The sequence below is a fragment of the Apium graveolens genome, chromosome 11 (assembly GCF_009905375.1).
Source record: "Apium graveolens cultivar Ventura chromosome 11, ASM990537v1, whole genome shotgun sequence".
NCBI classification, from domain to species: Eukaryota; Viridiplantae; Streptophyta; class Magnoliopsida; order Apiales; family Apiaceae; genus Apium; species Apium graveolens.
The window spans coordinates 95,599,977-95,617,673 of NC_133657.1; positions in this window are offsets into that span (position 1 = coordinate 95,599,977).

A 17,697-nucleotide genomic window follows, 5' to 3' on the forward strand; every position below is an offset into this window, starting at 1 on the left:
TATAGATTTTGAAAAAATGAATGCACTTTATAACGTCCGTCCTCCCCTTAAGCTAGTTCCTGTTGGTGGTGGTGATCGTACTTGCCATTTTTTATTTATACTGATGCCCTTAATGTCGGGCTTAGGTTTCCCTTTCACGACTTCATCCCCACCTGCTAGCAGATTTACAAATCAACCCCTGTCAGCTTCCTCCAAATGCTTGGGGAATATTTTATGTTTCATGGTCTCTTGTCTTAGGGGAGGTTTTCCTTTATCAGTAGCGGATTTTAGGAAAATCTTCCAGTGTTATAACAGTTCTCAGAGTCTTTGTGGTTGGGTCTATATTAAACAAAGGCCCAAGTGTAAAAATATTTTTAATAGCGCTTCAATTCCCGACAACAACCCATATTGGAGGAGTAGTTTTGTCGAGTTAAGGTGGGAGATTGGGGACTGGGGCACCCTCTTCAGATCTTCCTTCGGGAAGGTTAGTGATGGTAGCCTCAAATCCATTCACCTAACCTGCGAGGAAACTATCATTTATAATGAGCTCACTCGAGATGATGGTGCTACTCCCAGCTGGACTCTTTTAGAGGAGTTTTCCCTTATTCAATTGGGGCTCTCCTCAGTTTCTCCTCAAGGTATTTTTCTTCCCTTCTTATTTTTACTTTCTTCCATGCATTATTGACACCACTTATTTTTGTTTTTCTCTTATTTTTGCAGCTGCTAAGGAAATTATTGAGGATAATGTGCCTGTTGTTTAGGAGACCGCGAGGATGAAGAAGGCTCGCCTTGCGGGACTGGACACCCGGGGGAAGGCTTCAGAGCCTAGCTTCTTAAGGAAGCATAAGGAGCCCATGGTGGAGGTTTCTGCTGAGGGAACTGAATTCCAGAATGCCCCCATCTCTGCTGTTGCTCCTGTCTCTACTGCCACTGGTGCTTTCCAGCCTCTTTGGGGATTCCGTCGAGGGGATACTGTGGTTGGATCCACAAAGCATGCTTGGGATTGGTCTTACCATGGTGTAAACCCAAGGATTTCACTGATGTTGTGGCTGCCCCAGACCTGGAGAGGATAAAGCTCATGGGAGCTCAGTCCTTGGCCTCGGTACGACTCTTTCTTACAACTTTACTCTCTGTTTACTTGTAGCATTCACTTGCCTTATACCTTTGTTTATTGTTTTGTTTCAGTCTAACGCCTACTTCCAAAGCGCCGTGAGGCAAGCTGAATCATGGAAGAGGGCTTCGGACAAAGCTGACAATGCCCTCAGGAAGCAGCAGAGGAAGTACGCTTCTTTGGATCTAAAATTGAAGCGTAAGGAGGAAGAGCTCGGAGAGTCCAATGCTGAGCTAGTTGTGCTAAGGGCTGAGAAGGACAAGGCGATCGACAACTACTTGGACTCGGAGGAGGTTACCCAGTCTATGAGGGTGAGGGGCGACTCGGTGTTCCCTGGGTTATTTACGACTGGCTGGGACATGGCCCTTGTGACCGTGAACGAGGTTTGTTCTGATATTAACCCAGCGGACTATGTCTCCCTTGACGACGAGGCTTTACTACAGAGGTTTTGTACCCGAGTGGTTGTCTCAGATCGTACCCCTCAGGACCCACTTCTTCCTCCTCCCGAGTCATCTTCTAGGCCTTCTGCAGATGAAAGCTCTTCTTCCTCCGGGACCACTATGACATCCAGCGAGAGTGGCGGAGACGATGATATGGATGATGAGGGCACCTCTGCTCCTTTGAGCTTTTCCAGCCCTGCGTGGCTTATTTATTTACTTTGTGTTTGAGACTTTATTCATCAGACTTTGTACTATTTATTTGAACCATTTTTATTTATTGAACTTAATGTTTTCATCTCATGCACTTAGTTTACTTGCCATGCCACAGGGAGCTAAACATATTTGAAAACTTTCTAAGTTTTATCAACTTTTGGGATTCATCCCTTACACAAGTCTTAATCAACCTTAAAATAAAACTAAAACATGTAAATCCTAAGCAAGCAAAGCTTCAAGGTGCTTTTCAACCTACTTGTCATATTGACAAGTGTGAATCGTGCTCAACCATTTTACATATAGTAAATCTGCAGGTTTTGTGCATGCCAAGTTCTCGGGACTTCAAAACCATCCATAATCTCCAGCTTGCAGGTTCCTCTTCCTTGAACACTTTTGACCTTGTATGGCCCTTCCCAATTTGGGGCAAGTTTCCCTTTCTTCCCAACACTAGAAGCTTCCACCTTCCTCGGGACTAAGTCAACTTGCTTGAAGAACCTTTCCTTAACCCTTAGGTTATAGTAGAACGAGGCCTTTTTATGATATTCCACTATCTTCGCATATGCCTCATCTCGTACTTTATCAATTAGATCATGGGCTAATCTTTGCGCTTCCTTATTTTCCTCAGCATTAAAAGCTTGAATCCTGGGAGACGAATGTGATATCTTTACAGGAACAACCGCTTCTGCCCCATATGCTAACACGAAGGGAGTTATTCCAGTCATGACTCTACAGGTATTCCTATAGGCCCATAGTATTGGGAGTATTTCATCCACCCAGTTATTCCTCGACTTCTCGATCCTCTTCTTTACTCCAACCAGGATAATTCGATTTGCCACTTCCGTTTTCCCATTAGCATGCGGATGAGCTATGGAGGTAAATCGTAACTCAATCTCATTCTCCTCACAATAATTCTTGAATTCCTCATTGTTGAACTGTGTTCCATTTTCGGTAACTAGGATACGGGAAATTCCATAATGGCACATGATATTTTCCGACAGGAATTGTGCAACCTGCTTAGCTGTGATTTTAGCCAAAGGCTTGGCTTCAATCCATTTAATAAAATAATCAATAGCTACAATTATGAATTTCCTTTGCGTCGTGGCCATGGGGAAAGGTCCAAGTATATCCATTCCCCACATGGAAAAGGGGATAGGAGAGTTGATGGAGGTTAACATCTCGGGGTTGTCGAATGACTGGTGTATGTTTCTAAAAGCGATCACACTTCTTCACATACTCTTTGGCATCAGCCATCATCTCTGGCCAATAGAAGCCTAAACTGGTTGTCTTATGAGCCGGTGCTCTGCCCCCAAGTGTTGCCCACAGATACTTTCATGTACTTTTTCAAGAGCCAAGAGTGCCTCATCGGGCCTGAGACATCTTAAATAAAGAACTACATAAGATCTTTTATATAAAATCCCATCTATCAAGGAGTATCTCAGTGCTCGAACAGTCAACTTCCGTGCTTCAGTCACGTCATTTGGCAGCCAACCAGTTTGAATATGGGCCTTAATGGGATCTATCCATGATGTCCCCAACCCTATATGAGCTACAAGTTTAACATCAATGCTTCGTGTCTTCAAAACGTGGAAGTATACACTTCCTGAACTTTCCTCTATCTCAAATGAAGAAAATTTTGACAATGCATCTGCCTTACCATTTTCCTCCCTTGGGATGTGCTCTACATGGCATTCATCGAATTGGGTCATCACAGCCCTTACTAGGCTGACATACTTAGCCATCGTATCATCCCTTGCCTCAAACTCTCCCTTCACCTGGGATATGACCAACTTCGAGTCTCCACAGACCTTCAAGTTCTTGACTCTTAGTGTCCCTGCTAGGCCAAGGCCAGCTATCAAAGCCTCATATTATGCTTCATTATTTGTCGTTGGGAAGTCTAACTTCATAGCATATTCAATCAGGAACTCATCGGGGCTTTGCAAAACTAGCCCTGCTCCACTTGAATTTGTTTTTGATGCTCCATCAAAATAGAGAACCCAATATACCTTTTTCTTAACATCCTTTTCTTTGTCTCCTTTATCACCTTCTGTGTTTGGAGGTATAATATCTTCCTGCCCCCCGACTTCTTGGTTGGGTATGGTACATTCCACCATGAAGTCAGCCAATGTCTGGGCTTTTATTGCCGTTCGTGGCTTGTACTTGATGTCAAATTCTCCCACTAGCTTTGGGACTATGAATAATATTTCTCAATGGCTGATTTGTTAGCACCTTAATTTGATGAGCCTGAAAGTAAGGACGCAACTTTATTGAAGTTATTACCAAGGCTAAAGAAAACTTCTCAATAGTTGAATAATTCAACTCAGCCCCATGCAAAATTTTGCTAACATAGTAAACGGGTTTCTGGACTTTAAGTTCCTTCTTAACCAATACAGCACTCAAGGCATTTTCTGAAATGGCCAGGAACAAGTATAAGATTTCATTCAGAGCCGGCTTGGCCAACAACGGGGCCTGGGCCATATATTTCTTTAATTCTTCGAATGTCTTCTGGCTTTCCTCAGTCCATACGAAATCCTTAACCTTTTTCAAGGACTTGAAGAAAGACAAGCACTTGTCCCCAGATTTGGAGATGAATCGCCCCAATGTAGCAACCCTTCCAGTGAGCTTTTGAACATCTTTGATAGTCTTTGGTGGCTCCATATCCAGGATTGCCTTTATTTTATCGGGGTTGGCCTCAATTCCTCTCTTGGAGACCATCAGTCCCAAAAATTTTCCAGATCCCACTCTGAAAGCACACTTTGCAGGATTTAACATCATTTTATGGTATCTTAGGACCTCAAAAGCTTCCCTCAAATGGGTTATATGGTCAGTCTTCACTAGACTCTTGACTAACATGTCATCAACATAATCTTCCATGGTCTTTCCAATAAGATCCTTGAAAATCTTATGTACCAACCTTTGATAGGTGGCTCCTGCATTCTTGAGACCAAACGCCATAACAAGATAACAAAAAACACCAAAGTCAGTTATGAATGATACCTTTGGGATATCATCCTTGTATATCTTGATCTGATTGTATCCACTGAATCCATCCATGAAGCTCAGCATCTCATGACCAGCAGTAGCATCTATCAATGTATCTATTCTTGGTAACAGTAAACAGTCCTTGGGGCATGCGTCATTCAAATCGGTGAAATCCACACACATCCTCCATTTTCCATTGGCCTTCGTTACCATCACAGGGTTAGCTAACCATTCCGGAAATTGTATCTCCTCAATGAAACTAGCCTCCAAGAGCTTCTCTACTTCTTGTTTGATAGCTTCTTGCCTCTCTGGAGCAAAGCTTCTTTTCTTTTGCTTCATAGTCTTTCGATTGGGATCCATATTCAGCTTGTGAGTGATCAGTTCTGGGGTCTATGTCTGGCATATCAGTTGTCGACCATGCAAACATATCATTGTTTTCTTGCAAAAATTTTACCAACTTCCCTCTAAGGGGTTCCTCTAGTATTTCTCCAATGAAAGTCACTTTCTCAGGATCCTCGGGAGCCAAAGGAATCGAAACCAAATCTTCTGCTGGCTTCCCTCTTTTATCATCATTCTCACGGATATCCAGATCTTCAATAGGCAGAACCTGCCCCCCAACTGCATCTACCCTCAGAGAGGCTACATAACAACTTATTGCCATCTTTTGATCTCCTCTCTCTTCTCCAATCCCATTCCGGGTGGGAAACTTCATAACTGAATGGTATGAGGAAGGGACTGCCTTGAAGGCATGTATCCCTGTTCGTCCCATGATTGTGTTGTAAGTTGAACTAGCCTTCACCACCATAAAGTCCAAAATTTGTGTTACTTGCCTTGGTTCCTGACCTATGGTTGTTGGCAACTTAATTATCCCTTCCACGGGGCATTCCACTCTTGCAAATCCATATATAGGCATATCGTTCGGGGTTAATTGAGAATCATTGTAGCCCATCCTTAAAAAGGTATCATGAAGCAAGATATCCACCGAGGCACCATTATCTACGAGGACCTTTTTCACCGGGTTGTTCCCTATTATCGGTGTTATGACCAGCATGTCGTTATAAGGAAATTTCACACCCTCCAAGTCAGAATCATCAAATTCCATTGTCACTCCTGTCCTAGCCCTCTTCGGGGCTTCCCCAACAATATGCATAACCTCTCTAGTATACGCTTTTCTGGAGTTCCTGGATAATCCAGCAGCAGTTGGTCCTCCAAAGATTGTATTTATCTTAGGCCCTCAGGGTCGTGGCCCTCCAAAGATTGCATTTATCACTGGTCCCCTAGGCTGGGGATTCCGCCCCTGATCGTCTTGGTCCCTTCTACGATCTTCAAAGTTCTTTCTCGCATTATTGTTCCTATCACCTCCTTCTCCAGTGTACTTGCTCAGTCTTCCTTTTCGAATGAGGAACTCTATTTCATCTTTTAATTGCCTACACTCATCGGTGTCATGACCATCATCCTTGTGAAAACTGTAATATTTGCTCTTTTCTAGCTTGGTAGGATCAGCCTTCAGGGGTTTAGGCCAACGAATATCTCTACTTTCTCGATTTCCATCAAGATTTGGCTTCTAGGAGAATTCAACTTAGCATATTCAGTGAATTCTTGCCCAGGTCCTCCCTTCTTCGGGGTCGAATCAGTGTTTTGCTCATTTTAGGATACTTGTCCTTAGGAATATATTTCAAATCAGTCTTTCGCTTTTTGCCACCAGCGGGCTCGTTATTTATTACTGTTTTCCTCATACTTTTTTCTACTTTGATATATTTTCCGGCCCTATCTTGGAGCTGTAACATGCTTTCAGGAGGGCGCTTGGCCAACGACATCTTGAAGAACTCATCCCTAGTTCCCTGCAGCAGTTCTATCATAGCCATCTTCTCATCAAGATACGTGACCTTCAAGGCTTCCTTGGTGAAATGATTCAGATAGTCTCTCGAGGACTCTTTTGCTCCTTGCACAATGCTCATGAGGGATGCTGAGCTTTTTTTATGCACTCTCCCACTGATGAACTACTTAATAAAAGCCTGACTTAACTCTCTGAAAGACCCAATAGAATTCGGAGGCAAATGGCTATACCATCTTTGAGCCATTCCCGATAGGGTTTGAGGAAAGGCCCGACACTTAATAACATTGTTCACAGACTGCAGCAACAGTGCATTAGAGAACGTCCTGAACTGGTTAGCGGGATCTCCGGTGCCATCATAAGCTTTGATGGTGGGCATCTTAAACTTCCTTGAGATATTGGCATTCATTATTTTTTCAGTGAATGGTGGAGTAGGATCATCAGGATCTCCCAAGGGAAGGAGATTAGTTGGATCAGCCCTTAGGACAACAGTCCTTCTCTGTTACGGACCATCCAGGTCTATGATTGGAGGAGGATTTCTCCCCCTTAGAGGTAGTGGGGGCTTGGTGGTTTGGTGCACCTCCAAGTCACGCTTCAGCCTTTGAATCTCAGCCTCGTGAGCCCTGATTCTCTCCTGCACTTCTTGGGGATTCGTCCCTCTGGTGCTCCTAGGGCGCTGGTTACCATCAGACATCGGCTCTTTACCAGCACGCCTCCTTCTTGGGACCACATCATCATCCGAAGATTCGGAGTCTCTTTCAGTATAAGGACCACTGAATTCTTGATCCTCCGTGATAGGAGCTAAACCATGTATATATTGGGGCGTCTTCCCTTGTGCTTCACTCCGATTAGCATGTCCACTTCCTCCAACCTCGGGGTAAAGGGGCATCCCATAAGGGGGTTAGTGGTCAAAATAGTTGAATACTCGTACCCAATGGGTCGAGAAATCACAGGTATATATAGCTGTTGAAGTTGGGAATTCGTCCCTTGAGGAGCCGGGGGAATCGTCCCTTGTGGATGAGGTTTAGTTGCCCCTACCTGGGCTCCTTCTTGGGTGGAGGCATAGTTTGAATGCGGAGGTATCTCCACTGTCGACGAAATCGTTTGGGTCGTCCCAGCTGGTGTTCCTCCAGGGACGTTGTTTCCATTCCGTGTTCTCGCCATGGTTGTTGTTATACTTTCCCACAAACGGCGCCAAATGTTATGTATCAAAAACTAAGGTATAATAATTGTTGTATTTATTACTAGAGAACGTAAGCTGCGAGGCTCGATTTGACTGCTCTTGTGTCTCGTGACTCGATTTGCCTTAACAAGATTCCTATGTACCTTGCTGATTGCCAATGATCAAGTCAAAAACATAGTTCTGGTCTGTGGGGTGAGGCCCTTTATATAGATATAGAATGTCCTTGAATTGGACTAGAGTTAGGAGACTTGGTGGGCTAGTCTCTGAATTAGAAAGGACCTTGGAGTCCTAAGAGGTAGGAAGCTGATTCCTTATCCCACGAGGTTCCTTGGAGGCCAATCTATAAGGATTTATTTCCCCACTAGGACTCATCTTATCAGATGAATTACCCCTTATTAATTAATTAAAAAATTAATAAATATTCAGGGTTTTGGGCCCTTTCCAATGGGCCTATCTATCAGCCCAATTCTGTTATAATTAATACGATATTAAATACATACTCTGGGCTTATTTTATTCCTTATCAGTGATTAAGAACCAATATCCAAGGACAATGCAGAAAAATCTTCAACTAATGAAGCACACAACTCAACATCAGTCGAAAGACCAAGTGCATCATCCGCTGAATGGCAATCTGCATCATCCATCAACAGGCAAAGAACAACATCCGTTGATCCCTCAATAGGATTTGGGAGTCAAGTAAGATCATAATCAGAAAGAACCCTTTCTTCAAGTCAAAGATCCATAAACTCAGGGGGAGTTTCTGACCATCACAATTCTACAAATCATCAAGACAACAATGAGGCCTCTTTATCTAGAGCTAATCTACCACTAAAGAGAAAATGGACTAGAGATCACCCTTTTGAGCTTATTATTGGTGATGCATCTTCTAGAGTTCAAACAAGGAAAGCAACATTCTTTCTAAGGAAGAACCAAAGAAGGTAGAAGAAGCTCTGTTGGATCCTGATTGGGTTTTAGCTATGCAGGAGGAGCTAAACCAATTTGAAAGGAACAAGATATGGAAGCTGGTACCCAAGCCTAAAAGAAAGAATCCAATTGACACAAAGTGGGTATTCAGAAATAAGATGGATGAAAATGGCATAGTTGTCATGAATAAAGCTAGATTGGTTGCTAAGGGCTACTGTCAACAAGAAGGGATTGATTTTAATGAAACTTTTGCTCCTGTTGAAAGACTTGAAGCTATCAGAATTTTATTATCCTATGCAGCCCATGCCAATTTCAAAGTCTATCAAATGGATGTCAAAAGTGCCTTTCTGAATGGAGATTTGGAGGAGCAAGTCTATATCAGTCAGCCTCCTGGTTTTGAAGATCCAAATTTTCCAGAATATTTCTATTATCTGTTGAAATCACTTTATGGATTGAAGCAAGCACCTAGAGCCTGGTATGATACTTTGTCAAAGTTTCTCTTAGAAAATCACTTCACAAGAGGTACTGTTGACAAAACTCTATTCTTTAGGAATGTTAATGGCTCTAGCATACTCGTTCAAATTTATGTAAATGATATTATATTTGGTTCTACAGATGAAAAAGTTTGCAAAAAGTTTGCAAAAAGTTTGCCAAATTAATGCAAAGTAAGTATGAAATGAGCATGATGGGAGAACTAGCTTACTTTCTTGGTTTACAAGTTAAGCAAGTTAGTCATGGAATATTCATTAGTCAAACCAAATACATGTATGATCTTTTAATGAAGTTTGAACTAATGGATTGCACATCTGCAAAAACTTCCATGGCCACTGCTACTAAACTTGAATTAAACACTACTGAAAATTCTGTGGATATTTTAAGTTATAGAGGCATGGTTGGCTCACTTTTGTACTTAACAGCTAGTAGGCCAAATATAATGTTTGCTACTTGTCTCTGTGCTAGATTTTAGGCTGATCCTAGAGAGTCTCAATTAATAGCTATTAAGAGAATTTTCAAATATCTCAAGGGTACATCAAAACTTGGCATTTAGTACCCTAGAGATTCTGGTTTTGATCTAACGGATTATTCAGATGCAGATTATGCAGGTTATAGAATTCATAGAAAAAGTACAACAGGAACCTGTCAATTTCTAGGAAATAAGCTGGTATCCTGGTTTAGTAAAAAGCAAAATTCAGTTTCTACTTCTACAACAGAAGCTGAATATATTGCTACTAGCAGTTGTTGTGCACATATTTTATGGATGAAAAACCAATTATTGGACTATGGTCTGCAAGTGGAAAGAATTTCTATTTTCTGTGATAACACTACTGCAATTGCCATTTCTGAAAATCCAGTACAACATTCAAGAACAAAGCATATAGACATCAAGTAGCACTTCATTAGGGAACATGTAATGAATGGTACTGTGGAACTTCATTTTGTTCCAAGTGAGAAGCAACTTGTAGATATCTTTACCAAGCCACTTGATCAATCCACCTTCTCTAGGTTGGTAAGTGAGTTAGGTATGCTTAATTACTCTTAAATCATATTTGATAATTTTGCAAGTTGTAATGTAGCCAGAGTCAAAATTGATGTTTCCTTTCTTGATAAAATTTTGACTAAGTCAGAATTTGTATCTCGACGGATGTTCATTATTCGTTGAGAATGGATATCCGTTAAAACACAATATCCGTCGAAGTGTCAATTATCACTCTGGGTATTTTATAATCATTCGTCGAAGTGTCTCAATCCTAGCCATTGATTATGAACATTATCCATCGAAATTACTTATAGCATGTACGTATATTTCAACGGATAATCTTATAATTTTGACAGTTTTACAATTTTTAAACGGCTATTTTGGGCTATTTAGATTGGTTGCTTTATTTTACTTTATTACTTTTGACAGTTTATTTCTAGGATAGTATAAAAGCAAAATTCATTTTTATTCTTTTCTTTTATCATTCTCAAAGCAATTTCTCTAACTCTCTTCTTCTCAAAAGCAAATACCCTCTCTCTACAACTAATCTCAGTCACAACAATGGCACCCATAGTTAAGATTATGTCCTCAACTGGCTTTGTCTATGAAAAGAACAACTTTGTAGCTTTGGTGAACAAGCAGATTCTGGCATCTGAAGATTATCACAAGATGATGGACTTCATACTGAATTGCAAATTGAATTATGCCATGCTTGAATCCCCAACCATCTACTTTGAAGTTGTTGAGGAAATCTGGACTACTGCAGTGTTCAACACCAATGACAAGACTATTACCTTCACTCTCAAAGGTAATAAACACTGTATCAACTGTGATGTACTTGAGAAGTGTTTTAAATTTCCTGGAAATAACACAATTGCTCCACACACAGACAATGATGTCAGAAACATGCTAGTCTGTATGGGTTATGCTCTAACTGCCAATTAAGTTAGGTGAAGTTAGAAGATTAGGCCTTAGAAAAGAATGGAGTTTCTTGTGTGATTCTTTTATCAAAGTATTTTCTGGTAAAGTCAGTAAATTTGATGTTGTATCTTATTCACTTGTGCACATGCTTTATATGCTTTTTAGTGATAAGTACTTCAACTTTAGCACTTCTGTCATGTTTGAGATAGGGAGTAAGCTAGGGGATATTAGGAAGAGGTCTAAAAATATCTATTATACTAGATTTTTCATGATGCTAGCTAATTGTTTTACTGAGAATCTCTCAATTGAGAACCCAACAAACAAGTTAACTTGTTGGGTCCAAGAGAGAAGAGTTATTGCTGATCTCAATAGGACCAATCATCACAAAGATGTTCCACTTGTGTACATGTCCATCATGGAACAGCCTCAGGTAAGTGAGGTAAACACATTTGTCTCCACTACTTCCCAACCTATTTCTTTGCCTTCAACAGTGGCAGTGGCATCTGTGAATGTGACCAAACAGTGACTACCCAAGCCAATAAACCAAAAATTTCTAAATCAAAAACAAAAAAAGCCCCATCTGGTTTCTCTCAAAATAAACCAGTTGCAAAATCTACCAAATACCAAGAGGGGAGTGTGAAGGTGAGTGATTTAGGTGAGGGACATGGTAAACATCAAAGAATCCCTAAGAATAAGGTTGTAGAGGTGAGTGTTTCCCAGCCTAGCCACACTGCAGTTTCCCAATAAACTGCAGTGCTTAAAAAGGACATAAGCTCATTATTAGTTGCATCCTCCCAAAAGGATGTAACTATTGAACAAAGCTCTCAGCTAAGAGCACATGCCAAGAGGGCAAGGGATACCAGCTCACCCCAAACTTATTCTAGAAAGAAGAAATCTAAACCATCTGGGGATACACAGGGTGCACATACAGTGCCCACTACAATCAAAGACTCAGTACATGTACCATAACAAAGTCAACTTGATGTGGCTCCAAAAAATGTGGAGTCACAGCCAAATTCTTAAATTATAGAAACACCTAATACACAAAATTCACCCACACACTCACTGGATGTAGATATGATTCATACATCATATCAAAATTCTCCATCTCTAACTCTCTTGGAGAAGCCAAAAATCCAAGTGAGCATCATCTTTTAGATGATTTGTTGGCTCACTTGCCATTTCTTTCAGAGTCTACTGAAACATCTGTGCAAAATCTCAAATCAATCACCACATTTGCAATAGTAGTCTCCACTCCAAACTCATTCATTTCCTCTTTTTCAACGGATATTGTTCATCTGTTGACAAGTGACTGTCCTTCGACGGATGTGCTTCACAGCAGTCATCCGTTGACACTTAAAACTACTGCTTCAACGGATGTTTCTCATCCGTTGACCGTCACCACCACTTCAAATCTCTACAATTGTCACAAGTGCAGATGACCTAGTAGTAGTACAATCACTCTTAGGACTGGGGGAAGGGAGTGAATTGAGTGAGAGGTCGGGTTGCTCCCAGGCAAAAGGAGAGGAAAAGAGTGAACAAATGCAGGCTATTTCTTCCAGCCTAGCAAAAGAAAGTGAGAGGAGTCCCACCTTAGTAGGTGAAGGTAAGGGTGTCAGGGTGGTGAGCCAAGGGGAGCCCTTGATGCAACAAAAGAGAGAAATTGAGAGAAAAGCAGGTACAGCTGAATAGGAAGAGCCCATTGTAAGTGAGTTAATGGATGTCAATGAGGATGACAAGAAACAGCTAATTCAGCAAGAATATCAAGCTTTTTTAGACTCTGTTTCTTTTGAAGCTGAGGAATTTATTCACCCTGTATCAGTATATCAAGTTCTAGCTGAATAGGACAATATAGTTGCAGAAATGATGCTAAACTTGGTGCATATAACTGCTTCAATGCAAAGAGCAAAGGAGGCCATCACAACCATGCCATCTACAGCTGGTGATGACATTGAGTATGGAACTGGTGGGTCTGAAGAGTTCTTTGGAGATGAAGATGATGATGAAGAAGAGCCAATGGACATAGGGGAGAAGAAGGCCCTAACTCCAGATCTGGCATGCCATCCTGGGAATTTTCCAAGGAATGTGATGCACACCACTTCAAGTCCGCTCTCATCCATCTAATTCAACAAACACAGACTGCTCTACAATTCACCACTAATACAAGCACCAAGAAGCTCCTACAGAAACACCTCAACTGTGACGCCCTCCAAACCCGGGTCAGAAGTTTGGGGATCACAACATGCACACACAATATATATAAACTTGTATATGAAATATTATATGCATTGACCCTTCTTCATATAACCACGAATCGCAACACGCTAAAGTATAAAAATAAGCCACAATCTTAACTTTTATTACATCTTACCAAATCCCAACTAATTCAACTTACAATGGCTAAAGATATCGTACTTAGAATCTTATATAACTCAGTTACAATATAAAGCTCCTGCTAGCTCGAACCAATTTAACTGAAAACCCTAGCTCGCACACTGGATAGGGAATCCTCGCTACCAACAATTTCTTTTTCAACTGTTGAAAATATAAAAAGATTTGCAAGAGTGAGCCAACTAGCTCAGCAAGTAATAATAGAAACAATTGAGGTTAAACAATGACCAATTGAAATGATTCAGAAGAATCAATTTTCTGAATAAACAATGATTAAAATTGGATATTCACTTTTTATTTTAAAAACCAAGGTTAGGCTGCTGATCAGTCACGCACTAACCCCGAGCAAGGCTCCCAACTTTGCTCTATATACTGGATCCAAGGAACGCATTGGTCTATTATGACAACGAATCTGGTCCGACCATGAATCTGGTCCATATTTATAAAACCATCCAATTCTAAAATAATTCAATATGATAACCAATGTAGTTCAATAAGCTGAATCATAAACAACATTTATCTTGAAGCACAGGGTGATTCACAATACCATGAAGGTATAACAAGAGATTCAAAAAGTTTAGCTTTCAATCAAGGAAAAAATCAGAAAGTAGAAGACCAGAGGTTCAAGGGTTCCAAGGATTGGTCTTCTGTTAAACAAGGAATAAGGGTTGTATGTTAAGAAATTCAGTATCAGAGATCAGTATGTGGTAGATATGTATTTGTGGAGTAGTATCGTATATGTATGGCTCGAATTTGGGAATTCAACAATCAATGGTTTATGAAGAATAAGACTTATGGCTCAAGATCAAGAAGATTTAAGGTTCAAGGTTGGATAGTTTAAAGCGCTTGCAATATAAATCAGGAGTTATTTCAATTAATAACAACATGTTATGAGAAAGTTCGAAAATATTTGAAATATATCTTGTAGTAGGTTCAGAAGTACTTGCCTTATCACCGATGATTTCCACTTTACTTGTATTCATCTAACAGTTTTACTCATCAACCACTTTCTTTCTCTTTATATGCCTTGTTTCTATATATCATTCACTTACCTTCTCTTTCTACGCTTCGATTCTATTTATGGACCACTGGTTTCCTTTTCTATACCTCACTGACTCTGCTAGGAATCACAAATATCTATCAATTATTCATACTCATATTATTCTAATTATCACATAGACGTCATAAGTTTTTATCTACCCTTTGTTTCACCCAAATCCGATTTACGGATTGAAAGTTATAACTAAAACAACCTATCACTAACCACATAAGCATATAACACATCAATCAGATAGCACGTAGCACATAGCATGCAAGATATTCGATCAAAATAATTTTTCAAAGAAGATTCGAAATCAAAATGATTTTGCAGGTATTTAATATGAATTTTTGAACATTTTTCGGAATTAAAATGGGACTCCGAATCATTTTATAACTAAATAATAGGGTTCGAACACCCAAATCTGACTTTAAAATAATTTTATAATAATTATCGAGCCTTGAAAATAATTTTTAATAATATTTTAAAGCCCGAAACTATTTTTCAGAATTTTTAAATAATTAAATCTAATTAAATAATCAATTAAAATTAATTAATAACTAATTAAATTAATTAATCAATTAATATTTAAAATAATTGACTAATTAAATAATTAATTATCAACAAAAATTAATTAATTAAATAATTAAGATTTATTTTTGTATTAAAAATAATTTTCAGAATAATAAATAATGAATTTTGGAATTTAAAATAATTAAAAATAATTTCTGAAAAAATTTATAAAAAGAATATACTGTTTTTGAAAATAAATAAAACAGGAATATGATTTTTGTAAAATAATTAGAATTATAGGGACTAATCTGAAATTTCTGCACAAACACAAGGGTCAAGTCGTAATTTACCCCCCCGCCCCCCCGGTCGTCTTCCTCCTTCGCCGAACGGAACTCCGTGGCTGCTGCAATAGAGCTTTTCCGGCGGGCCTAAAACCAACCCAGAAATTCACGATTTTAACAGGAAATATACTACTAATCACCCAGAGTTCATTTCTGCAACCAATTATCCAACCGATCACAGAGTTTTCTGAAAAATCTGTTTCAAAAATTCCGACGTCGTCGTGTTTATGTTTCCGGCGAGGCCTTTCTAGGTACCGTCTGTTAATCACATATACACAAATTGATTCCTTGTTTCACGATCTATAAGCTAGTGTAATAAATTTACATTAATAACCCCTAGATTAAAAACGCCTAAAATCAATTAAGAACATTCATAGTTCATAAACCCTAATTTACAAATTCGAGAATCAAACCACCATTTGGACATGTTATTGAACTCGGTTTTTGACATATAACATACCAAAATGACCAGGAAGAAAAGATCTACATGATTATGCCATCCAATCATATCAAAAATATCAAGGACAAAAATTCATAATTTAATCATTAAATAATTCGAAATAAAATAACTAAATACGAAATTAACCTTGATTTCTGCACCAAAAGTGATGGTTGATACAGAAAGGTCTTTTCTAGAGCTTCGTTTTGATATATTACATGCCCGAATCGGAGTTCGATAATGCCTTCGTTCGTACGTTTGATTATGATGAACGCGACGTGAATTCGACATTTTCTATGTATTTTACGGGGTTTTACTGACTGATTATGATTATACGAATAAAATGAAATGATAAAAGGGCTATATATATTTTTGGAATATTGGTTCATTTCGGATCATTTTGGATCGTTAATTTAGTTGCTTAGCCGCTAAGTAACTGCCAAAAATGATCCAATTTGGTACCCGTATTGGATAATTATCCAAACCGGGCTTTTTATAAAATACTTTATACGAAAATAATGTAATATTATCCCGTCTTTCGAGAATACGGGTTTTGTTGATTCACGAAATGATTATTGTATCAAAAATCTTGCGCCGGGTCGTGCACGGGTCAAACCGTAATCCGGATTGAAAAAGTCAAAACACTGAAAAGGTCTGGAATTACCATATTAGGTTATGAAGGAGTTTTCGGAAGAGTTTCGGGTTGTAAAAACATAAAAACGGTTGAAGTCGGACGATTCCCGGCTTTATAGAATAATTTTATAATTATTCAGAAAATAATTAATAAATTCATAAATCAAAATAAATTATATAACAGTCCAAAAATTACCAGAAAAATACCATAATTATCTATATTTTATTCTGGTCATAATAAAATTAACATACTTATACTTTATCACATATTAGCACTCACATATCCACACCAATCATCAGATAATTCACCAAAAATCACATAATAATCATATAAAAATTATTTATTGATAAAAAAATAATTACACCCGATATCCCAGATATTACATCCTTCCCCCCTTAAAAGGATTTTGTCCTTAGAATCATACTAAGGATCAGATAATGATATATTCAAGTATCTCACTTTCATTCTCTCGGATTGATCCCTTAACCTTACGATTTCTCATAAACTTTCACTCACAGCATCAATCATTACTTAACAACCTCTCCCTGACATCATATTCTATCTGTTGCTCATATAACTCAACTCAAGTCTCCATTTTTATATATAATGGAGATAAATTACTCTTCCTGAGTATACATATATAAATACCTTATGAATCTGCTAAACGTGTGGCGGTGAAGCCAACTTACTTACACTTATCCTGACTATTTTACTGCCTCAAAAGGACCAGCGTAATCCTTACTAATTATCTCTTTTTTGTAATTCTAGTAATTCGTGATCATGAACATTTGTAATAGCTACTGGTTATTGAACTCCATTCCCTCATGTTTCTCTATTCAATTAACTTATTTCATAATCGCTTCCAATCACATTCCAGGCTCTTTAATCGTTCTTATAATCTTCTCGTCCATCTGCGAATGATATACTGAAACCATGGCGTATTCGATTTCTAACATTCTCGAAATTACTCCAGAGTTAAGAATTAATGAGAAGATTTCGATTGAATATGACTGGCGCACAAACTTATCACCATATCTTATTTTTCTTGAATCACTATCGAGTATATTTATCGAGCGAAAATCTCTTACCATTTTGAAGAAAGTACACTAACCTGGAGGCATCACCGGCATATTTTAACCTATATTATAATTTATTTTGGTTCTAAGAAGTTCTCATACGAACTGACTGCAATGATTTCCTTGAGGTCTAGTCATGTATAATGTTTATTCTTTCTTTATGTCATACTATATGAAGATCTTCTTTAACATCTATATCTC